This window comes from Desmodus rotundus, chromosome 3 (assembly GCF_022682495.2).
Source record: "Desmodus rotundus isolate HL8 chromosome 3, HLdesRot8A.1, whole genome shotgun sequence".
NCBI classification, from domain to species: domain Eukaryota; kingdom Metazoa; phylum Chordata; class Mammalia; order Chiroptera; family Phyllostomidae; genus Desmodus; species Desmodus rotundus.
Window position 1 is genome coordinate 187,745,522 of NC_071389.1, and position 22,451 is coordinate 187,767,972.

The following is a 22,451-nucleotide window of genomic DNA, read 5'->3' on the forward strand; positions in this document are numbered from 1 at the left end:
TTATTGGCACACGCTGAGTCAATAGAACCATGGTAATTTATACTTTAAAACACATTTGGAAATGCAGTATTCCACCCAAGGTGTACCTTTCATCGAGGCATGATCTAACTGAAATGGAAAAGAATGAGTGAAGAATAAACTGTCGATGTCACGAGCCCCCAGTTATATTTTACACCTAAAAGCACTGAATGTGTCGTCACTGGACAGACGAAGGGGGTACTTAGTTCTGTCTGTGAAGTCCTTGCTGCTCCCAGTTGATTTACTGCCTGAAGTCAAACCCCTGCTCTATATATTAAAGCACAACCCCCACCTTTTTTGTTTAAGGAGAGCTAACTTTCACCACAAAGATACAAGAACAGTAAATATTGATCTTCTTGATGGATGGTGCACCTCACGCCACAGGCCACTCAAGCATCTGCTCCTGACCACCCAGCCCTCCCGCTTGTGGGGAAATAATGCCAAGTGGCCTCCTGTGCTATCGGCTGCCGATTGTAAATATTTAAAAGAAATAAATTTCTCTGAATGAAAAGCACCTTTCTTTGTTCTCTCACCCCCCCTCCTCCCAAGTCATGTTGATTTGGGGCTGTGCACACTGCCAGCACCTGTACTTCTCAATTGTTTGCTTGCCAAGATCACTGTGGTTTTCTTGCCTGGTTTTAGGAACCATTGTAAGTACAGTAGCCAATGAAGGTGTATTTTCTTTCTCTCTTGGCAGTCTGTAGGGAAAGCACCAGCTTCAGGACACCTACCAGCAATTGTAATTGGAGGACGTGGAAAGAGAGAAACAGAAATTGGAACTGCTCTATCTAACTACTGTCCCCATATGACAATGAAAATGGACCACCATTGCAGACCAAAAAGGAAGGTTTGGATTTCTTCAACAGCCTTATCGTTTGGCAGAAAGTTGTAATCACGGTTTTACTGAAATCCAGAACCATTCTTTAACTGACCCTGAAGACCCACCATAAGAAATAAGAATGGAATTTCAAGAATGGAAATTCAAACAGTAATTGAGAATAGCCACTGAGACTATTACTCTTAAGTTCTAAATATTAAGATTGAATAAATCTGTAATTTTTCCTACATGAAGCACTACCCACCATTTGATGGAGTAGGACCATGCCTTGTGTGATCTTCATCACTGCTCTTCATCTCTTCCTGCTGAGCCATGTGACAGTACAGCATTAGAATGAAATCCACTGAAGCAAGTCGTTGCGACCTGATCAGTGTAGACGGCAAACTAGGTGTAGGGACAAATGATCTGTGAGTAACTGCAGGGGTGTCCAACCTTTTGGGCCACGCTGGAAGAAGAAGGGTTCTCTTGGGGCACATATTAAATATACAAACACTAACAAAAACTGATGAGCAAAAAAAAGGTTTTAAGTAAGTTTATGACTTTATGTTTGGCCACATTCCCAACCATCCTGGGCCACAGGCGGCCCACAAGCCATGGGTTGGACACCCCTGCTAGATCCTTCTGATACCTGAAACTGACCTCTTTTCAGAGTTACAGCCTTTACTACGACACCTGGAGAGGACATGTGTTACTTTTCAAACCCTATATACTTTTATTCTAATTTCAGAAACAAGTGTTTGGGTATTCACATGATTCCAAATCTTGATCCATGTGGTTTAAGTGAGCCTCACTGCCCCCCTACCTCACACTTCAAGGGTAAAGTAAAATTACTCTTGGAACTGAGCACATCAGGACATTACATTCTGTTGGCTGCAGGGATTGAAGTTCAGAAAAACAGGGATATGATGAGACTTTGTCAGACTTCTGGAATCAAGGCTTGCCTGTGAGAGATGGCATAGTCTGAGGCCACCACAGCCACCTGACCAGCATGAGGCAAGCACCTGTTGGCTTTGAATTCATTTTCTGCTAAGAGAGCTTGAGCTGGGGAAGCTGCACTCTCTTGCTTGTTCTGTTCAGTATGCAGAGACCTGCATTTGTGACATGAGGGTTCCAAATGCAGTGTGTGGTCATGCAGCAGTTTATTTTGCTCTGGGTAAAACTGATTGGCTCTGATAAAGATAGTATTGATAAGGATGTGGCCGCCTTTCCCTTAGTCAGCATCATTCTCCAACCAGCTTAGCCAAAAAAATCTTGATAACTTATCCCCAAAATGAAAGAGACAATACTTGCTACAGAAACAACTAAAATAAAGAGGCATTTTGGTTTTGTCAATGTTCCTATGTAGTAAACCATGCAGTACATACAGGGCTGAAACCAGCCTCCCCATCAGCACCGAATTAGGCAGGTCTCCGTGGAATTGCGTGACAAGTATTTTGAACTATATGAAGACATTAAGTCACCTTCAGTTCTTGTAAGCCCTCCCCAAATTACAGGAAATGTAAGAGAAAACATGAAAATGCCATTGCATAAATTTAATATTAAATTTAGATTTTATTTACACACAATGAATTTGTATGACAAGTTCAATCTCTTTACGAAAATTGTGCAAAGATCATCAGGTCTAGAAGTATTAAAATTTATATTCCAAAATAATTTATCATAAATTCACTCTAACTGTGGTCACAATCCACATAATACTTTTAGCAGCTTGGGTAACAGTTGCATCAGCAGAAAGATACTTCTCAAAATTAAAAACTATCACAACTTACTTGCGATTTGGCTAATCGTGCCTATTTAATGGAAGGCACTAAAAGGCTGACTGCGAACTCTGGATTTGCTTGAGCAGGGCTCATTGACGACTGGGCTTCCCTCTAGCAGCAGGCAGTGTGCCTGCCTTTCCCCTGACAAAGCCCTCCCTCCCTGTCAGAATGTGGAGGGTTTTCTCCCGGTTTCTCCAGAGAAGAATCCCCCAAACACCAGCTCAAGAAAACTTGACCTGGCTGATCGTGTCTGGAAACTGAAGGAAGGGCCTAAAGACACATCTATAATATCATAAAATCCTGATGTGGAGGCCCCTCCTCATTTCTGAGCCCATTGTCTCTGGGTTGGGAGCCTCTCTGACTCAGTTTTGCCAGAGAATAAGCCCTTGGCTTGACTCAACAGGGCAACCCAAGGGAAAATGAGCTCTGTATCCAGATTCCCGCCAGCGCACTGGTTTAAGATTATATATATATATCCATGTATTATCCATGGAAGGATTTTATATATATACATATATATATATATATATCCAAAAAAGGAATTTATTAAAAATTGTGCATTTGTCCTTACATGTTTAAACTTTAGTCACCTTCAAAGTACTCTCCATTTGATGCAATACACCTATTCAGACTTTTTCCACTGCCCAAAACAGTTTTTGAACTCATTGATTTTGATGCTTTTTAATGCTTCTGATGTTTTTTGTTTCACCTCTTCCACTCAGCAAAATGTTTCCCTTTGAGAACCTTTTTCATCCAGGCAAGCAAAAACAAAAGTCGCTCTGGGCAAGATCAGGTGAATAGGGAGGGTGGGGCATGGGGGTCATGCCGTTTTTAGTCAAAAACTGCTGAACTCTCAGCACAGAGTGGGAAGGTGAACTCCTAAATCAGCTATCATGAAATGGACAAATGCATTGAGAGAGTCTTCAAAAAAAAATTCACAGAAGCTGAATGCAGCCTCTCACAACAATGCCAGCTGGTACACTGATACAGATGGGCTCCTAGAACACTCACCTAATGGGGCAAGCCTGTATTACAAGGGGTATATCTTTCAGAAGATAATTCCAGTTTGGGGGGCCCCTCTCATGTATGTGTGTGTGTGTATGGGGTCCAGCACAAATAACACCCCTTTTTTATTACAAAAACTTTTATTACAAAATTGTAAGTATGTAATTCTGTAACATAACAATATCACCTTCAAGCACACCATATGACATTTTAGGTGAAATGTTCAAATTAAAAGTATAAATTATCACACCCATATTATTACCCTACCAACCACACTCAAGCAGGCATTTCTTCTGCCGGACCCTGTATAGTCACAATTACCAATAGCATCGGAGTTCCTTATATGTGATGGTGGTTCCAGGCATTAGCTCTCTGATATTTTCCAGAAGAACAAAGTTACTATCTCCACTTAGTTGTTAATTAGGCTTTCGAATGGGGTCAGGCATCTTCGCGTATTGTTAGCCCTCTTTTTATAAAACCATAAATTAAAATGCGACTGATCTCTCCGTTGTATTTTTATTTATAACAAAAAGAGCCCGACGTGAATATCTGAGACTAAGACACTGATGGATATACAAGCGTGCAGGGCCAGACCATCACACACTTACAACTACATGCCCCGACACGTCAAAGGAAGAAAACTACTAAAGTCAGATAAAAATAAATAAAAGGTCAATGCCTCCTTGACAGCTATAGGTACACATATTTTTAAATCTAAAGATGCACCTTCTCAAGAAAACAAACTTAAGTGCCTTCTAGGTTCTTCTTAGTGATGGGGTTTACGTTGTGCTTGGACAAAAGAATCCCAATTCAATTATCCGATGATTTATCACAAAACACTTTGCCCACACTGGATATTTTGATGTGTAAACATCAGAGTATTATACTCCCTCTATCCCAGGCTCCGCATTTCAGATTTCATTAGCCAATAAAGCCAGGTTTATTTATAATAAAGTTAAGCCCTTCAAACCACTGACCATGGAAACCAGATTTTGAAATAATTCAGATTTGTGTTTCTGTTCTTTCTAATTAAGGGTAATATCGGGAAGCACAGACAGTGGGTAGCATTGTTCGAGCACCATGGATTTAAGCAAGAAAATCTGATTATCAGCTCATGTCAGAAGCCAAGCGATAATGCAGCTTAGCATTCGTTTGGGCTTTTTCTTTGGCCAAAAGATAATTACCGTTCGTGAGGCCTTACGTAAGTGTATCTAATATCTAAGGCCCTAAAATTTCTGAATAGCAAAGGCACACAATAGGCAAAGAAGAACTACTGTATTTATTATTTCTATGGCTTGTTCCACCATGATAATTTCATTATCTAGCAAAGTCGAATCTCTAAAATCAAAGTATAATTTCTTAAAGGACAGAAGTTAAATATGCTGGCGAGGTTTTATGCCCAATTTCCTCTGGCAAAAGTTATTTCTAACAAATAAAAAGAAGACCAGCCAGACTTGTAATAGGAAATTTACCAAAGGGGATTCAGAGTTACATATTGAGGTCACTGCACAAACAGATGTTAAGCTTCTAGAGTGAGATTTTTTTTTTCTTTCATAAAGTGTTATTTCTTAATCCTGGGCTGTTGATAATAAATGCAACGCTTCCTACCAAACAACATCAAAAAAAAATCTAAAAATGGAAAGACTTCTTAGCAGCGATGATGGTGTCAGAGTGAGAATTGCTGGAAGACATGCACCCTGAGTGTATATCACACAGGATACATTCTGAGAGTCCAAAGGGGGACAAAAATCATTTAACCCAGGGGTTAGAAGTGTATCATATAAAGCCAGATTGAATTACAAGATGAAATAATTCAAGCTGAAATTTCCAAGGTAAGCATGCTAAGATCCTCTAAAACGTAAAGAAGCAACTGCTTTTGGAAGAAAAAGATAGCATGATTGTCCTTCATTATAGACTTTTTTAGGGATAAATTTTATTATTTGCTACTCATTCTATACCAGCAGCAGCTAGCACTCTATTGAGTACATGTCACGGACCATGCATTGTTCTAAACACCTTAGACATGTTAATTCATCAAATCCTAACAGTAACCCTATGAAATCAGTACTTTATCCTCCTCTTTTTACAGACCTGGAAAATGAGTCACGGAGAGGTTAAATATGTTGCTTAACGGGCTCCCACTACCCCAAAATTTATATATAGGGTATTTGATTTTATTCATCCTCATAATTAGCTGCGGTTTTAATATTGAACATCTAAACTCCAGTTCAAATAATTTTCCCCTGCTGGGTTCCCAGATTTATCAGAGCAATGCTCACTCCAGCACCGTCCTAAAGTAAAATGAAATGCACAGGAAATGCATATTAAGACTCGTCAGAATAGCTCCACTGTGGTGCAGGCACTACCAGGCAGAGCTCCAGCCTTGGGCCATCACTAAACTCTCTGTTGAAGAGAAGGCAAACTGAATCAACGTTCCCCTCCCTGTCTATTTCCCAAGTTCCTTGAGACTGGCTGGGGAGTGTGGAAGGACTTTGAGAGGTGTGAAGTGCTGTACAGAGGTGAGCACGTTGACAGCACAATGCCATTGGCCAAGGTTAGAAGCAGAGGGTGAAAGTGTCAAAGGCTCTTAGAGTCTTCATCTATCCCACTTGCCTTACTCCTCTACTCCTCTTCCGAGCTCTTGCTTGCAACATAGGTTCATCTGAAGGAGGGGAAAGATATGAAGAATACTCAGGATAACAACAATAATGACAAAAGAATAATAACAAATAGACGTGCTCATCAGCACAGAGAGCAATGTGTGTGATGGGTCACAGCACAGAGCCAGACTGCCTAAGTTGGATCCTGGGCCTAACACTCAGGCAAATAGCTTTATCTTTCTTTGCTTGCGTTTCCTCACCTGCAATATGAGAATAACAATAATTTTATTTGATATTTATGACAATGAATGACAATATTCATAGAGAACTTAGAAGAGAGTGGTAGAGATCTCATTATTATATAAGAGTTGTGAATAATGATATAAGTAATTGTCCAGTGGCAGGTGCCACTGACTCATTGGTTATTGTACAAGGTTAAAAGATGGAATAACTGCTTTTCTTTCTTTCCGTGTTTTATCTTGAGGAAAAGTTAGTGATGTTTTTTCCACTTTGGCCAAACAACTACAACAGGAACTTATGTTTCACTATTTATGTGGCTGATTTCATCTACTTCTTATTGTTTTTACATTTTAGTAACAAAAAGTCCTCTTGAGCATTGTAGAACCATCTTTGAATATTGGGGCTGTGGGCTTTCATGGGAGTTGTATTTGTGGACATACTAAGGCAGCAATAGCGGAAGACAAAACAGTCAAGTCAGTAGCAGGCACAAGCAACAGGAGCAAAGGAGCAGACAAGCAGTGGGCCTCCTGCCCCCAGATCCCTGCTCACAGCCCCTCTGCTCTAGCTCCAATCCTAATGAGATATACTAAGGAGGAAGAACAATTATGCTCACTACACTACTATGATACGAAGTATACTGTGACCAGTTGACAAGTATAGAAATTGTCGGAGAGAGGGGGTGACTAAACTTGCCAGAGGTCAGCCAACAATGAAGGAGCAGGAAGGAACCACATGGAGAAACCACCTACATGTGAAGGGGGAGCTCCAAGTTCTATGCTGTTGATAGTTCAGTATTGGACATAATGATTGAGGAGCAAGCAGCTCAGAAAACTTTCATACTTTTTGTGGTGCTTTCCCATATTTCTAAAACTGAATGTTGAGCAACTGAAGACCCAAGCTAAATATTTTCTGCTAATAGAATGTCAACTTTGATTAAAGTTAGCTATCAGCATTACCCTACAAGAAATAATTCAATACAAACCAATATCCTTGATGAACATCAATGCAAATAAAAACTAAAAAAAAATAGCAAACTAAATTCAACAACACATTTAAAGGATTATATGACATGAAGAGTGAAATTTATTCTTGGAATGCAAGGATGATTCAACATATAAAAATTAAACAATGCAATATACCATATTAACATAAAGAAAGGCAAAAATTAACATAATCACCACAATTAATGCAGAAAAAGCATTTGACATAATTTGATTCTTCTTTGGGATTAAAAAACACTCAACTATCTAGGAATTGAAAGAAACTACCTCAACGAAATAAAGGTCATATATGAAAAGTCCACAGCTAACATTATACTCAGTGATGAAAGACTGAAAGTGTTTTCTGTAAGATCAGAGCAATTAGGCAAGAATAAGAAACAAAAGTTATCTAAATTGGAAAGGAAGAAATCACATTACCTCTGTTCATAGATAACATGATCTTGTGTGTAGACAACCCAAAATATTCCACAAATAAAACCCCTAATCAGTGAACTCAGCAAAGTTGCAAATACAAAATCAAACTACAGAAATCAGTTGTGTTCTATATATTGTACTAACAATAAATCATCCCACATGAAAATTAAAGAAAAAATATCATTTAAAGTAACATTGAAAAGAGTAAAATACTTAGGAATAAACCTGACCAAGCAGGTGAAAGATTTGTTTGCGAGAAAACACAAAACATCACTAACAGAAATTAAAGAAGACACAAATAAATGGAAAGGTATCCCTTGTTCATGGATTGGAAGAATCAAGGTTGTTAAAATGTCAATATTATCCAAAGTAATCTATATCTTCAACGTAATCCCTCTCAAAATCTCAATGACATTTTTTGCAGAAGTTTTTAAAATCCATCCTAAAGTTCATATATATTGTCAAGAGACACCTGGAATAGCCAAAGCAATCTTGAAAAAAAAAGACAAAGCTGAAGGTCTCACACTTCCTGATTTTAAAACACCTTACAAAGCTACAGTAATCAAAACAGTGTGATACTGGCATAAAGACAGACAAATAGACCAATGGAATAGAACAGAGATCCCCAAAATAAACCCTTGACATACAATCAACAAATCATGTTGGGAAACTGGATACACACATGCAAAAGAATGAAGTTGGATACTTACTTTATACCTTTTTTGTCTTTGAGGTGAACAGAAAACAAGTGGCTTCTGTCTGCATTTATTCATAATGTAAACTTATCAGGAAAAGAGTCTGTCATCCCCACCCACAGGAGAGTTCTGCCATTTCCAAGGACGTACCTTGGTGGTTTGAGCAAGTCTGCCATTTTGGAGGTCAGAGTAGAAAGCCCATTTTTGCCACACACTTAGGTGACATTCCTAACCTATGTGGTATTTTCACCTCTATTAGCCAACTTTTTTGTCCTCACTGGTTTGAAATTCATGCAAAGAAAAGAGAAGTGTTAGGCATTCTCTTTTACTCATCCCTTTGACCTCATTATGAACAGTTGTTTGGGGTTTTGTTTGTTTTGTTTTCTTTTGTTTTGTTTTGTTTTATTTTTCTGGTCTACTCAGCATCAAACCAATTCTTTGCTATGTGGGAAGGAAATTCCCCATTGGGTGGGAGTCAGTACCCAGTAGAAACTGAAGGGGCAGACCTTCTATCATCCCCTAAACCTTGGCATCAAGCACATATCTTGTTTCTTAACCTAGAGAAATGCCTTACATGCTGTTTTTCAAACTCATCTCTCTTGCCTCACATGAAGCTATAAACCCCTGATGTCCTTTTTCAGTTTGAAAATGGAAAGGTCTTCCCTCCCTAATATACTCCCAAGATCTATGGTGAGGCTCTAGCTAGAGGTGGACTTAATCAATATAGCTGTTTTATTTTTCACTCTAAAGTATAATGTACAGACTAGCAAGTTAAGAAGTACTGCAAAAAAAATCCCATTTTAAAATCTTAGGACTGAAAATTAACTAGTCACTTCATGTTTTTAGCAAACACACTTACCATTGTGTGGGTTTTTATTGTCCCCCTGGTGAATAGAAGCCTTTAAAAATGTATGTGCCCAGAACTGAATACCATGTCAAATCTATTGGCGCTGCATGTTTAAACACCTGCATCTCGTCATCAGCCCTTCATAACATTATATTGTTAAACAATATTACACTTACGATGAGTAATGAACCAAATATATCCTTCCTTGAGATGTACTCATTCTTAAGTGATAAGTAATGCATTAATAGAATATGAAAGCTACTCAGGTAAAACAAGATTCATAAATATCTTATAGGATACCCAATAAAGTTTTTAAATGATTATAATAAACTGCAATGATCTCCTCTTCTTTATTAAAGAATTTTGCCTTGTTTTTTATGGAATGATTGATTTTATCATTTTTACCAATTCTAACTTTTGCTTACCTAGTCAGATTTAAATCAAAAAATTATTTTTTACTTTGAAATTTGACAATGTTTACTTTAATTTTTTCATGTTTGTTTGAAATGAAAATGAAAACTTGAGGTAAAGGCTAAGCTTGACTTTAAAACCACCATTTGCTAATGAATGAAGAAGGAACCTCAGAGGAAGTAACTGACTTACTTCCCCAAACAGAAAGACAACAAACAGTATCCCAATCACTGTGATCAAAAACAACCAGCCTCCCAAAACCAGCCTTCAGTGTATTAGTCTGTAAGATTCAATATTAGTTTATATTTATGGTTCAAAAGAACATTTCATTTTTTAAAAAAAGTACTAGCCCTGTGAAAAAGAGAAACACAAATATACACTGCATTAGTCAAAAGAAGTGATAGTAAAAGCTAGCATGCACAGCAGGCTTTCCACGTAGGTCAGGAACCATTATTTTACATTGAACTCACTTAATTCCCACAACAACTCAGGAGGTTGGCGCTGTTACTATCTCACCTTGCAGATAAGAAAGCGTGAAGCATGGAAAGATGAGACATATCTCCTGAAGTCACAGGGCAGAAAGCAGCAAAATGAGGGTTTGAACTGAGGCTGTCTGACCCCAGGGTTTGTCTGTACAATCACTATCCTTAAACATGTATTCCATTTGCCATCCACTCAAGCAATGGCCTTCTGAAAGCAGGTACCAGCAACCTTAGCATCACATTTCTCAGTAAACTGCAAGACAATGAAGAACTCAGTGGTAATTCCCTGAAACACCTATCCAAAAGAACCTATGCACCCCAATGTTCATAGCAGCTCAATTTACAATAGCCAAGCACTGGAAGCAACCCAAGTGCCCATCAGTAAATGAGTGGATCAAAAAACTATGGTACATTTACACAATGGAATACTATGCAGCAGAGAGAAAGAAGGAGCTCCTATCCTTTGCAACAGCATGGATGGAACTGGAGAGCATCATGTTAAGTATAATAAGCCAGGCAGTGAGGGACAAAAACCATATGATCTCACCTTTATGTCGAACCTAATCAACAAAACAAACAAGCAAGCAAAATATAACTAGAGGCATTGAAATTAAGAACAATCTGACAGTAACCAGAGGGGAGGTGGGAGGGGTTCTCCCCTCTGGGGGGGCAGGGGGAAAGGGTTTTCAGGAACAACTATAAAGGACACATGGACAAAACCAAGGGGGATAGAAGCAGGGGAGGGGGTTGGGGGTAGCTGGGGTGGGGGGTAAATGCAGACAACTGTACTTGAATAATAATAAAATAATTTAAAAATCAATCAATCAATAATAAAAAAAGAACTCAGTGGTAATTCAAAACTCTACTCTGGAACTGAATTGGCCATGGGAAAATCCATCTTGTCCTCACCCCAAGTTATCTCTGGCTTGTTGATATGGTCTTATCCCTCCTTTCTCAACTCTCTAAGCCCTAAAACTTATCTCATCAATGTTACATCGACCAGGAGTAAGGGAAGCCCCTGGGACCCTGTGCTCAAAGCCTCCAGCCATTCAGTCTTCCTGAAATCATTGTTAATGTGAGCCTTTGATCCATGGGCATAGAGTTTATCACAGAAGAGGGTTTATAGGATCCAAAATACAGCAACCTCTCCTGCAGTGTGGGGCTGCTTAAAAAAAGAAGAGCAGACTGGAGTCGCACTCCCCCTCCCCAGCTGTTGTGCTGTAGCCATCATGAAGTGAACAGTTTGAAGTGGGTTGAACACCTTCCTCACCCTGGAGTGTTGCTGGAGGCTCCAGGTGTCAGACCTTCGAGGGTGTACTGAGGACCAGGCCAGATGCTCAGGCCCCTTCTCTGCAGAACTCCAATCTCCTGGGGGGCAAATCCAGACCTGTAGCTCTTCTTCCACCTCCAAGAAGTCAACCTGACTGGTCCTCTTCAACCTAAGTCATATCCTGCCACTCACAGCCCTCCAGTGGCTCCTCCTCATCTCACTCAAAGTACGATCCCTCGTGTCTGAACAGGAGCTGGGGCCCTGTAACTGCCTTCCCCAGTTTGGGACATTTTTGAGTGTCAGTATGAATCCTATTAGTAAATATTCTATAACAAGAATAGGTGTAAACGTGGGCTGTCCCAAGCAAACAAGGATGTCCCTATTACTCTCTTATTTTATCTGCTGTTCCCCTCACTCACTCTACTTCAGCCCCTTTGTTACCTGTTTAACATCCCATACCAATTACGGGCTCAGAACCCTCAGACTTGCTGTTCTCTCTGCCTGGAACATGCTTCCTCTAAGACCTCTATGGTTCCACCCTTCATCTCCTTCACCTCTTTACTAAATATTATTATTAACTTCCCATGACTGCTGTATTTTAAAAGTGAGCTCCCCACACACATACACATTTCCCTTGGGTTCTTTATCATATGTTCTACGTTATTTATTTTGTGTGTTGTCTATCTTCCCCAGGGCCTCCACAGAGGACTGTGCAGATTGGCCTCAAGCCCACATCCCAGTAGCCAAGCCACAAGGGCTTGGGGGTTGCATCAGCCTGGAGGAAGTATTCCCTCCTGCCCACAGAGGGCACCATTTTTCAATCTGTACAAAGGCTCCATATATCCTAGTCTATGACTCCAAACTCATGTTTCTACTTGCTTCCTGCCCATATTGCCTTAAAAAAAAAATAGTAGTGTTGCCTACAATAGGTGATGGAAAACATTTGTCAAATAAATAAATGAATGCAAATAAGATGGAGCTCTGTTATCACATCTCCAGGTGGTGAGATGTTCTTCCCACTTTTCTGATCAAAGTTCCCTTCCCCTACCTCTCTGTTTCTTTTATTGTTTTAAATACCTTCAACTTTGCTTTTTTAACCAAATTCAACTTGTGGCAAACACTTCACCTTAAAACTTGAGTGACACGTGTAGGGTTTTAAATAGTCTCTTTTAGATAAAATTGCTCAGCCAATCCAGGAGTTCACTCCAGTCACTTTCAGAACTGTCTCTACTCTCAAAAGTGGGCCCTACTCTTGTCCTCCACATGGAGCTTTGAGGAAAGAAACATCGGACCTTGGCCCAGAGAAGAGGTGTTGACCCCGAGGGCCATCAGCCAGGTTCTCTCTGCCGTCTGCTGGACAGTTTTTTTCTCTCCTGGCTTTTCTGTTTTGACGTCTGTCCCAGGTGCCACCATAGCTGCTGTAACTAGTTCCAGCTGACCTAGTGACGGGGATGGTCAGTGCCAGCATGTGCTCTCATCCTGGGTCTCATGGTCTGTGCAGCCCGCAGCTTCCTCCTCTAAATGCCACTTTGATCCGTGGGCATAGAGTTTGTCACAGAAGAGGGCTTATAGGATCCAAGATACAGCAACCTCTCCTGCAGTGTGGGACTAATCCCAGGCCTGGCTCTTCTCATCACTCCCATACCCAGTCCAGATCAAACAGGGAATTCTGGGTCCTAATCCCCCATGCCACTGACAGGCTGGGAGCTAACCCGGGTCTTGCTCTCTCGTGCTCTTACTCTCTCTCCCTTTTAAAATACTATGATGTTACATTTTTATTTGTAAAATATTCATTCTTAAGATGAATCATGGGAACACAAGTATTTATTACAGTTTCCTTTAGGTTTTTAACTGCCTGGAATATGTCACATGGTCAGAAAAAAGAGACATGTTCTCTTTGTACTCTCACTGTTGTCTCATCATATTGGTGAGGGTCTCCAAGAACGCCAACAAGATGAAGGGACAAAGTCCCCAGGGATGAGTGTTTTATTACCTCTGGGGTAGAGCGTTGAGTACATTTTAATTAAATACACTCATGGTTTTCTAGCCTTGGTGAAATCCTACAGCACTCCCCTACTCTCTGTCCCCTCCTTTTCTCAGCCACATGGAACAGGATCATGCAGGCAGCTGGCAGGCAGCTTTGCTTGAGAACCAGGAGGATTCTGGGAGGAGTAGTGACCTAGGCTCCATATAAGCAGGCTCAGGTATAGACTGGAATTGCTAAATCTGGGTTCTCCAGCCCCATGGGGTGAGTCTAGCCCCTTGGTCCAAAGGGGAAAAAATGATCTCAAATGAGTTGCCAAAAAGTTGACAGAGATATTTGAAATTTAGCAAGAAGATGTACTAAAGACTTCATATTTACAAATGCTATATATAAAGACTTTATATCTATTCTTATTAAAAATAAGCCTTGTTTATAATGTTCTTGACATATTAATTAAAATAATATAAAATTCATGACTAGATCTGAAAAAGTAATATTTACCTCTACTTTGTCTCATTCATTTTTTAATTTGATGAGATATATATTTTATAATATATTTATAATTTATAAATACATTATAATATGGTTTATAACACTCTTTTCTTTTTCAAGATTTTATTTATTTTTAGAGAGGGAAGGGAGGGAGAAAAAGGAGAGAAATATCACTGTGTGGTTGCCTCTTGCATGCCCCCTACTGGGGACCTGGCTCGCAAGCCAGGCACGTGCCCAGACTGGGAATCCGTCTGGGAATCCAACTGGTGACCCTTTGGTTCCCAGGCCAGTACTCAATCCACTGAGCCACATCAGCCAGGGTGAGTTTATAACATTCTAATGAATGGAGTTTTTTATATAAATATATAGAGAGAAGAAAGTCTCTTGATTTTTTTTTTCATTGTTGGGAATTTGCAGTAAGAATTTGGACACCTTGTTTGAGGACCCTGGGCACAGACTAGCTGGTGAGTATTTTGAAATTGGTTTCCTTAGGAGAGCTCCCAGCCTGGATTCCCCACCAGATCAGGTTCAACTTGTTCTGAGGCAAGTGGGGCTGAGATCTGAGAGAAGGGAGGGAGCAAGGTGCATTCCTGGTAAACATAAGTGCAACGGGCCTAGGAGGAACGTGTTCTTGGAGCGCTGGAGCAGTGCAAGGCTGGCAAGGAAGGGATGAGTGACCAGCTGGGAAGACAGTGAGATCCAGATCGAGTAAGATCTTGAAGCCGTGATAAAGACTTCGGATTTTATTGGGAGCAGAACTGGAGCCCATTGGAGGTTTGTGAGTAGAAGAATGATATGATCTATTTATATTTTTGGAAACATCATTAAATCCTTTGTTTCATCTTTGACCTGGAATGTATTTTTACTGTCATCTGTCTAATTTGAGTGTCTGCCTCAAATGACTCTAAACTAGGAAGGGAAAGCAAAGACATATAAATGTATCCCCTAAATGACAATAAACGCATCATAATTAATTCTATAACTTGATTTTTCCACTTAGCATCAGGTTATTGAGATTTATCCTTGATGGTATGTGTAGCTTTACATCGTTCCTTTAAACTACTTGCAATAGCCCATTGTATAAATATATCACAATGTATTGATCCACTCTCCTGTTAATGGGCATGCATGTCTTTTCAACTTTCTGTTATCAAAAATCAGTGCAACAGAAACCTTCTATGTGTCTCCCTGAGTACATATAGTCTCAAATTCATACTTGGCGAGAATTGCTGGGTCACACATTCACTAGACTGTTGCACTCCACAGTAGAGTTAGATCATGGAAATGCTCTCCGAGGGGACTCTGCAGCAGAGCGTTTGATGAGGCTGCTCATTTCTCTATACCGTCGCCAACAGGTTATCATCAGTCTTTCTAATCTATGTCAACTGATGGATCTGTAGTAAGCCTAAACATCTATTTACACGTTTATTGGATATTCAGGTTTCTTCTTTTTGAATTGTCCATTCCTATTCTTTGTTTATTTTTTCTAACCTATTTCCTGTCTTACTCTTACTGACTGGTAGGAATTCCCTATAAATTCCTAATACCAATCCCTTGTTAGTATTTGCTTTCCAAACATTTATTATTATTTAACCTGTCCTTTTCACTTTTGTTATAAATCTTGGTGAATAAAACATTTTGTAAATGTGATAACATTTATCAATATGCTTTTAAAGTTTGTGATTTTTATACCTTGTTTAAGAAACCCTTTGTAAGGGTTTAAGGTTATAAAAATATGTTTTTATTTTCTCCTAAAAGTTATTCCTTTCACATTAAGGTCTTAAATTCACCCCCCAATTTATTTTTCAATAGGGTGGGAAGTAGGCATATAATTTCATACTTTTTTTCTGTAGAGATAGCCAGTATTCCCAGCCATTGTTCATTACATGGTCCTTCCTTTCCCCATCAGTATCTAAGGCCCCTCCTTTCATATGTTAGATTTATGCATTGTATTCTGTTCCATTGGTTGATTCTTGAGCCAATGGCTCATCTTCTTATTCCTACAGATTTATAAAAGTCTTGATATCTGATAGGTCAAGTTCCTACATTTTGTTCTTCATCACTGTTTCATTTATGCTTAGTCTTGATCTTTTCTATACCTTGTAGGATCAGCGCTTTCTTCATCAGAAACACTACAATTGTCTTCTCATTCATGAGCATAGTATGTCTTCCTTTATTCGGGCCCTCCTTTATATCCTTAGGTATTGTGTTGTATTTTTCTCCATATGTGTCTTACACATATTTTGGTAGATTTCTTGCAAACAAATTGATATTTTTGGTTTTAACAATTTATACATTGTAATAATTTGGAGATAATTTTCCAGGTATGTAATACATAGGGGTGGGCAAAAGTAGGTTTATCATCATGAGTACATGAACACAGAGTTTATTCTTGTGTTATTATTATTTATTAATTATTGTATTATTTATTTGTATTACTGTAAACCTACCTTTGTTCACCCCTGTATATTATCATTTTCCCCCAATTCTTATACCTCTTTTTTTTTGTATTTTATTGCTTTGGACCCCCAGGATATTGCTATTACACAGAAACAATAATAGTAGAAATTCTTGTTTTTTCCTTAGCTTAATAGAAATGCTGCCAAAAGCTAACAATTAAGTCTGATTAATTTTTCTGCAGGCTTTCCATATATCTTTTTTTTTAGATTAAGGAAGCCTCTTCCTATTCCCAGTTTTCTAAAAGTTTTTTTTTCTCCCCCCTACCAATTAAAGCCGAAGTGTCTGTTGGGATGGTTATACGATTTTACTCCCTTACTCTATTAATGTATATTCTATGTTAAACTATTCTTGCATCCCTAGAATAAATTTTACTTGATTATGATGTGTTTTATTGGATATATTGCTGAATTTGGTTTTTCTGGTACTAAATTTAGTATCCCTTTATAAATGAGATTGACAACAGGGGTCCCCTTTCATGAAGCTTTGCCGTCTCGGGACATCAATGTACTAATGGTGGAAATGGCAGCAGTGAGTGGACTTGGCTTGGTCCATTTCCTCCTTAAACAGCCCACGGTGGGAGTCATGGAATCCCTTAGTTGTAAGGGTTCTTAAGAAGCAATTACTTGAAGTCCAACTCAGAGAATAACTAATGGGACAGCACACAGCCAATGCCTAGTCTAGATAAACCCCTGTGGTTTGGTGGCATGAGAACAGTTAGAAAACCAGGTCCGGCTTTTCAACTAGGTCATGTTTTTCGTCTTCCCACAGTAGCATTTTCCTTTCATCTTAAAAATGTAATTTCCCACATCTCTTGATTTCTACTCTTGAATTCTATTTTCAGTCACCATATGCTACTTTTCAGCAAGCATTAATTTGGAGCAATTTTGCTCACAAATTTTTGAAAAGTAGACACTAGAGCAGATAAAACAAGGATCACCCCTCCCCATGTGGAGGGGTCTTTCTGATTTCATCCTGTCACTGAGCTATGTGGCCCTCCCTAAAGGACACTGCCATCCATTCCTTTCACGGTCAATAGGAAGGAAATGAAGGCAATTAGAGCCCTTAAGATGTAAATTTCAGTGTTGGCTGAAAGGTTCTTTTTTCCCAACCCTGCTTTGTAAACAAGGCTCTGGTGGGACTAGACCTGGGAAGCTACCACAGCTCCATGACAACTGCATGGGCCAGCCATGGCGACCATCTCCATGTGCACATCACAGTCACGTACAGACATGCAGATGCTCATTGTAGCAACAAACACGCTCTTTGGCTCCCACCAAGAAGACATCATTAGCAACCAGTGAGTAGAAGGTGGGATGGGGGGAGAACATTGCTAATGGGTCAGCCTTCCGCTTGATGAACTTGGTTGTTTATTTTTATTGATTGTACTAAGATGGAATTGTTGTCCTAGTTTCGGTATATTGTCCCATATACAAGCACTGCAAAGGCACCAACGGCACTATGAATTCTATTGCTGTTCATCAAATGAGTGATACATTTCTTTTTCTTCGTGCATATCTCCATGTAAAGGCTAAAAATGTAGGGTGAATCTCAAATGGAGTCCCGAAGTTCCATGGGAGAATGTCTTTTAACATTCTTTTTATTTTGAAATTTAAAAAATAAATATTTCACCACTTGTAAAGAAAGAATAAAAATACAAAGGAACAAACCTCATGTATCAAGCAATGAACAGAAAAAGATAAGACTGGAGACACACAGCAGCTATGTGCTTACTCACATTTGCATGGGAAATGCTTCTCTCCCACAGGGTTGCTCTTCTCACGATGGGAATATAGCAAGGGGATTTCTGAAAGATTGGAAACAAAGCATTTAGTATCACTTCATGAATTTTCACAGATGATTTTTCAGGCAGATCAGGACCTCATTTTCTCAAACAATAGCTGTTCTTTCACTGAATACCTGGTATTGTCCAGAACACTGTCCTAGGTACTAGGGTATTAACAAGGAGGCCAGACAGACACAATTCCCACCTTCAAGAGTCCAGAGGAAAATACAAGTTGTAATAAAGAGCCATATAAATAAATGCAAATTTTCAACTGTGGCAAATATGATGAATGAGAGGCAACACATTCTGAGCACATCGGGATGTGTTAGGATGAAATAGAATTAAACATTCCCGCTCCTTGCCATGTAGCTTTGCTATACTTCCCACTTGAGTAAATGAAGTCTGTGTCCTCGTCCTGTTGATGTTGAGCTGGGTCCGTGACTTGCTTTGGCCAATGACATATTCACACGCGTGACAGGAGCAGAGGCTTTAAGTGTACATGCTGGGTTTGTCTCAGCCACTTGCGTTTCTATCTTAGCCAGGAAAAACAAAACATGCCCCAGGTCACCACTGGTCCCAGAACGAGGAGACCAAAGGAATGGACTTGAACCTAACCCACAGCCTTGAATCAGTACCAGCTGAGCCCAGCAGAGCTACTGCCAACACACAGACCCGTGAATGTGAATAAGAAACAAATGCTGATGGTTGAAAACCACTGATTTTGGAGTTGTTTCTATGTAAAATGATTGAAGCAGAAGCCTGACTGACACGAATATGCAATACATACAACAGGTCTATTCAGGGAGGTCAGAACAAACACCCCAAGCATCCGACAATGATCGGGAACCTTGTAATGTTACTTAACATACCAAACTTCAGCAAGATAATAACAGGATTTATTTATATACTTCTGCCTTTCAATTTGACACTTTTTATTTGTTTGGTTAGCCACAGTTCTTGGGGTCTTTGACTTTCCTTTGTCCACTATTTGCTAAAATCATGTCTCAGTCTTTGATTGGCCTGAGGAAACTGGTGCCATGAAGGAGGGACCCCCAACGGGCCTGCCACCAGGACAGGAGCAGGTGTCTAGATAGGAAAAAAACAGTGGTGAGTCCCCCATTTCCTTTCCTTTATTTATTAGTCTAGAGAAAGAGATAGTAACCAAAGAATTATACAAACAAGGCAAAATGTCAATGATACTAAACATTATGAAAGAGAGACGCATGGCATGCAGACATACGTGGAGCCCAGGAGTATAGACTATTGGCTGACAGATGAGAGAACCCCAGAGGGAGACAAAACTGGAAGAGACAGCATCTCTTAGATCAGAGCAGCAGGACAGAAGGAAGCTGGCAGGGCACACTGAAGGAGGCCCCACGTAGACTCTGCAGGAAACAACTGGGGAGCCTCAGAGGGGTTCAGACACTGGAATTATATGACACTGGAAGCGTGCCACACGTGTACCATCTTCCCATGAATCAAGAAATGTGTCATTTCCTAGTATCCCTGACTTCAGCTCCACACGAGGCATATAATGTGCACCTAGTTAATGGGCTTAAAGAAGGCAGGTGGATTCTCCCGTGATCCCAAAAGGAGTCACAGGTCACAGGAACTAGAAGGAATCCTAAATCATCAATATTCTCATTTGATAGATGAGGAAACTGCCTAAGATCACACAAGCATGTTGTGACAAGCCAGCGATCAAATTTCAGAGTCCGGACTCCGTGTTCCACCCATAGTCAGCACACACATGGTCTTCAAAATCCAGCCGTCAGGTTTGATTAGAAAGGTAACCCCCTGTCTTCAGAAAAGGGAAGTGGCTTCTTTGACAAAGCGAGAACGACCAGGTGGAGAGTCAGGCCCCTCTCCATAACGTACATGTCAGTCCTTCTCCTTGGTGGACTTCCTGCCACTCACTCCAACCAAGCATCTTCAAACATCTGCTGTCTTTGGCATAGACAACATTTGCCCAGGGTGATCAAAACCAAGCACAAAACTCCACCCCCAAACCACACTGCCATACGTGTTTCTTATTTCGGTGGAGATTTCTATGTGTCCTACTCAAAGCGATGCGGGTTATGGATGGCACAACTATCTGGTACCATTCACAGAATATAATGCAAACGATGCCTCCTGAGGTTGTCCAGTGTACCACCTGAACATCTGTACACAGCAGTCCTGGGATTTCTGTCCTCCAAAGAGTAAGCTTTCATGTTAGCCCATAGCCCATGGAAATCATATATATTCTGAGTTTCATTTTAATAGGCGACTCTTTCTAAAGAGTAAGAGGAAAGAAGAATCAGAGGCGGGGATTATCTGATTCCTTAGGAAAGCTTTGTTTTGAACTTTTAAGCAAGCCTAAGATGCAGGTAGAATTTCTTTGTAAACAAGAAAAAAGCTATTGTAATCAACAAGTAAAATAAAGAGGCTTGAAAGAATAAAGCTGGGATATTCACTGCCAGTCATTAACCTGATTTCCTAATGAATGTGGCATTAGGCATTCATTAACAATCATTTGTGTTTATGTTGAACAGTGGATGTATAATGAAGGTTGGTAAATGAAAGCAAAATTACAACAGGGAATTTTGGACACTTCTAAAGCAATTAACTTGTTTGGCAGTAATTACACATTGAAAGCTAAATCAAGTGCATTTATAAAGCCACAAGAGTCGCCACATAAACCAGAGGTACTTTGCTCTAAAATAATAGAAAAACCTCTTTCTTTCAAAATGAAAGAAAAAAGGCAAAAGTATGGTATAAATGACAAAAAAAAAAAAAAGGGCCCAGGTCTAGTGAAAAGAAAGACAGTTCCAGCCCATATGTTAGAGAAGAGGCAAGTTCCTGAAAAATAGGACAGCTCAGCTAATTAAAATTAAAAAGAAGGAAAAAACCCTTCTGTCACCACAATGATGTGAAAACAGGTGGTACATCCTGAAGAGTGCGAGGTTTTGTTTTGGGGAGCACACAGGCATGCACACACATGTGCACGTGGGCACACACATACATGTGCAGGCATGTACACACAAGTCTACATACTTGAACAAGTAACTGTGTGGTCAGGTCCTGGGACAGACACTCCATCTCAGTGGTTACCAAGTCTCTGTCGCTGACAATTTCGTGACTTGATATCCCAAATGAATGCTTGACTTTTTTCCCCCCTATTTAGCACCTGGTATTAAAGATCAGTCATCGACTGCATTCAGGGACTCATTTTTACAGAGGAAAGAGCAGGTGTGGTGGTAAATAAAAGAAGAGGACCCCCAGGGAAAAATCCTTGCTGAACCGATAAGAAAGCAAAGGCGATGAAACACAAAATGTCACGTGGCCACACATTCATAAACAGAAACTTTGCTGCAGAAAATACATTCAAAACCTTATGAAGCTTTCAAGATGACAGAAGAATTTTCTCAGAATTTTCAGTCCTACGATAGTCAGCTAAGAAATATTGCAGAGGTGCTGTTTGGGTTTGTTCATTTATTTTTGCTTTCCTGGGGCTGCAATGGGATGATTAGGCAGGAGGAGCTAGTCTTCAGAAGGGCCCAGTGGTCTGAGCAAAGGGGCAAAGTTTTCCAAATTAGGGCCTTGAGCATCCTCCTCCAAAAGATGGGAAGATTCACAGCCCTTCCCCTATGACAAATATCTTTGCAAATAGGGGTTGTAGGCACTTGAAGGTTAGTAACCAAAAGAAAGGTTCCCAGGGGGATCTATAAAGGGCAGCTGGCTTTGTGGAAACATTTGCAAAGTGCTTGGGTATCAACTACGCTGAAAACAAACACTTGCTTTGCGTGGGGTTTGGAATGGAAAACGGAAACCAGGAGATAGCGTTTGAAATCCTCACTCAGGTCATTAAACTGTTACCAAATAAAAAATGTGTTTGATGGGATGTGTGCATTTCTTTCAAGAGACATGGTCTCTCTTTAAAAAGACAAACATTTTATTTCCGAGCAGAGGATCAAGACATTAAGTTGAAAAACTGACTTCTCACTTATTTGAAATCATTTTAAATATTTAGATCATCTACCTAGTCCTAATCTAATATAAAGTGTTTCATTAGAGATTTTCTTGATCAGAAAATTACTTCCTGATATGTCCAAGACCTCATCAATATTTGATTCTCTTTGCTGCAGTCCCAATACCTTTTCCTGAGCCTT

At 39.8% G+C, this 22,451-nt stretch overlaps 1 protein-coding gene across 1 annotated transcript in view; it reads right to left on the reverse strand.

The window, feature by feature from the left end:
- Positions 1 to 22,451, reverse strand: part of C3H12orf42 (chromosome 3 C12orf42 homolog) — a 74,950-nt gene that overhangs the window by 48,220 nt on the left and 4,279 nt on the right. The window lies entirely within an intron of this gene.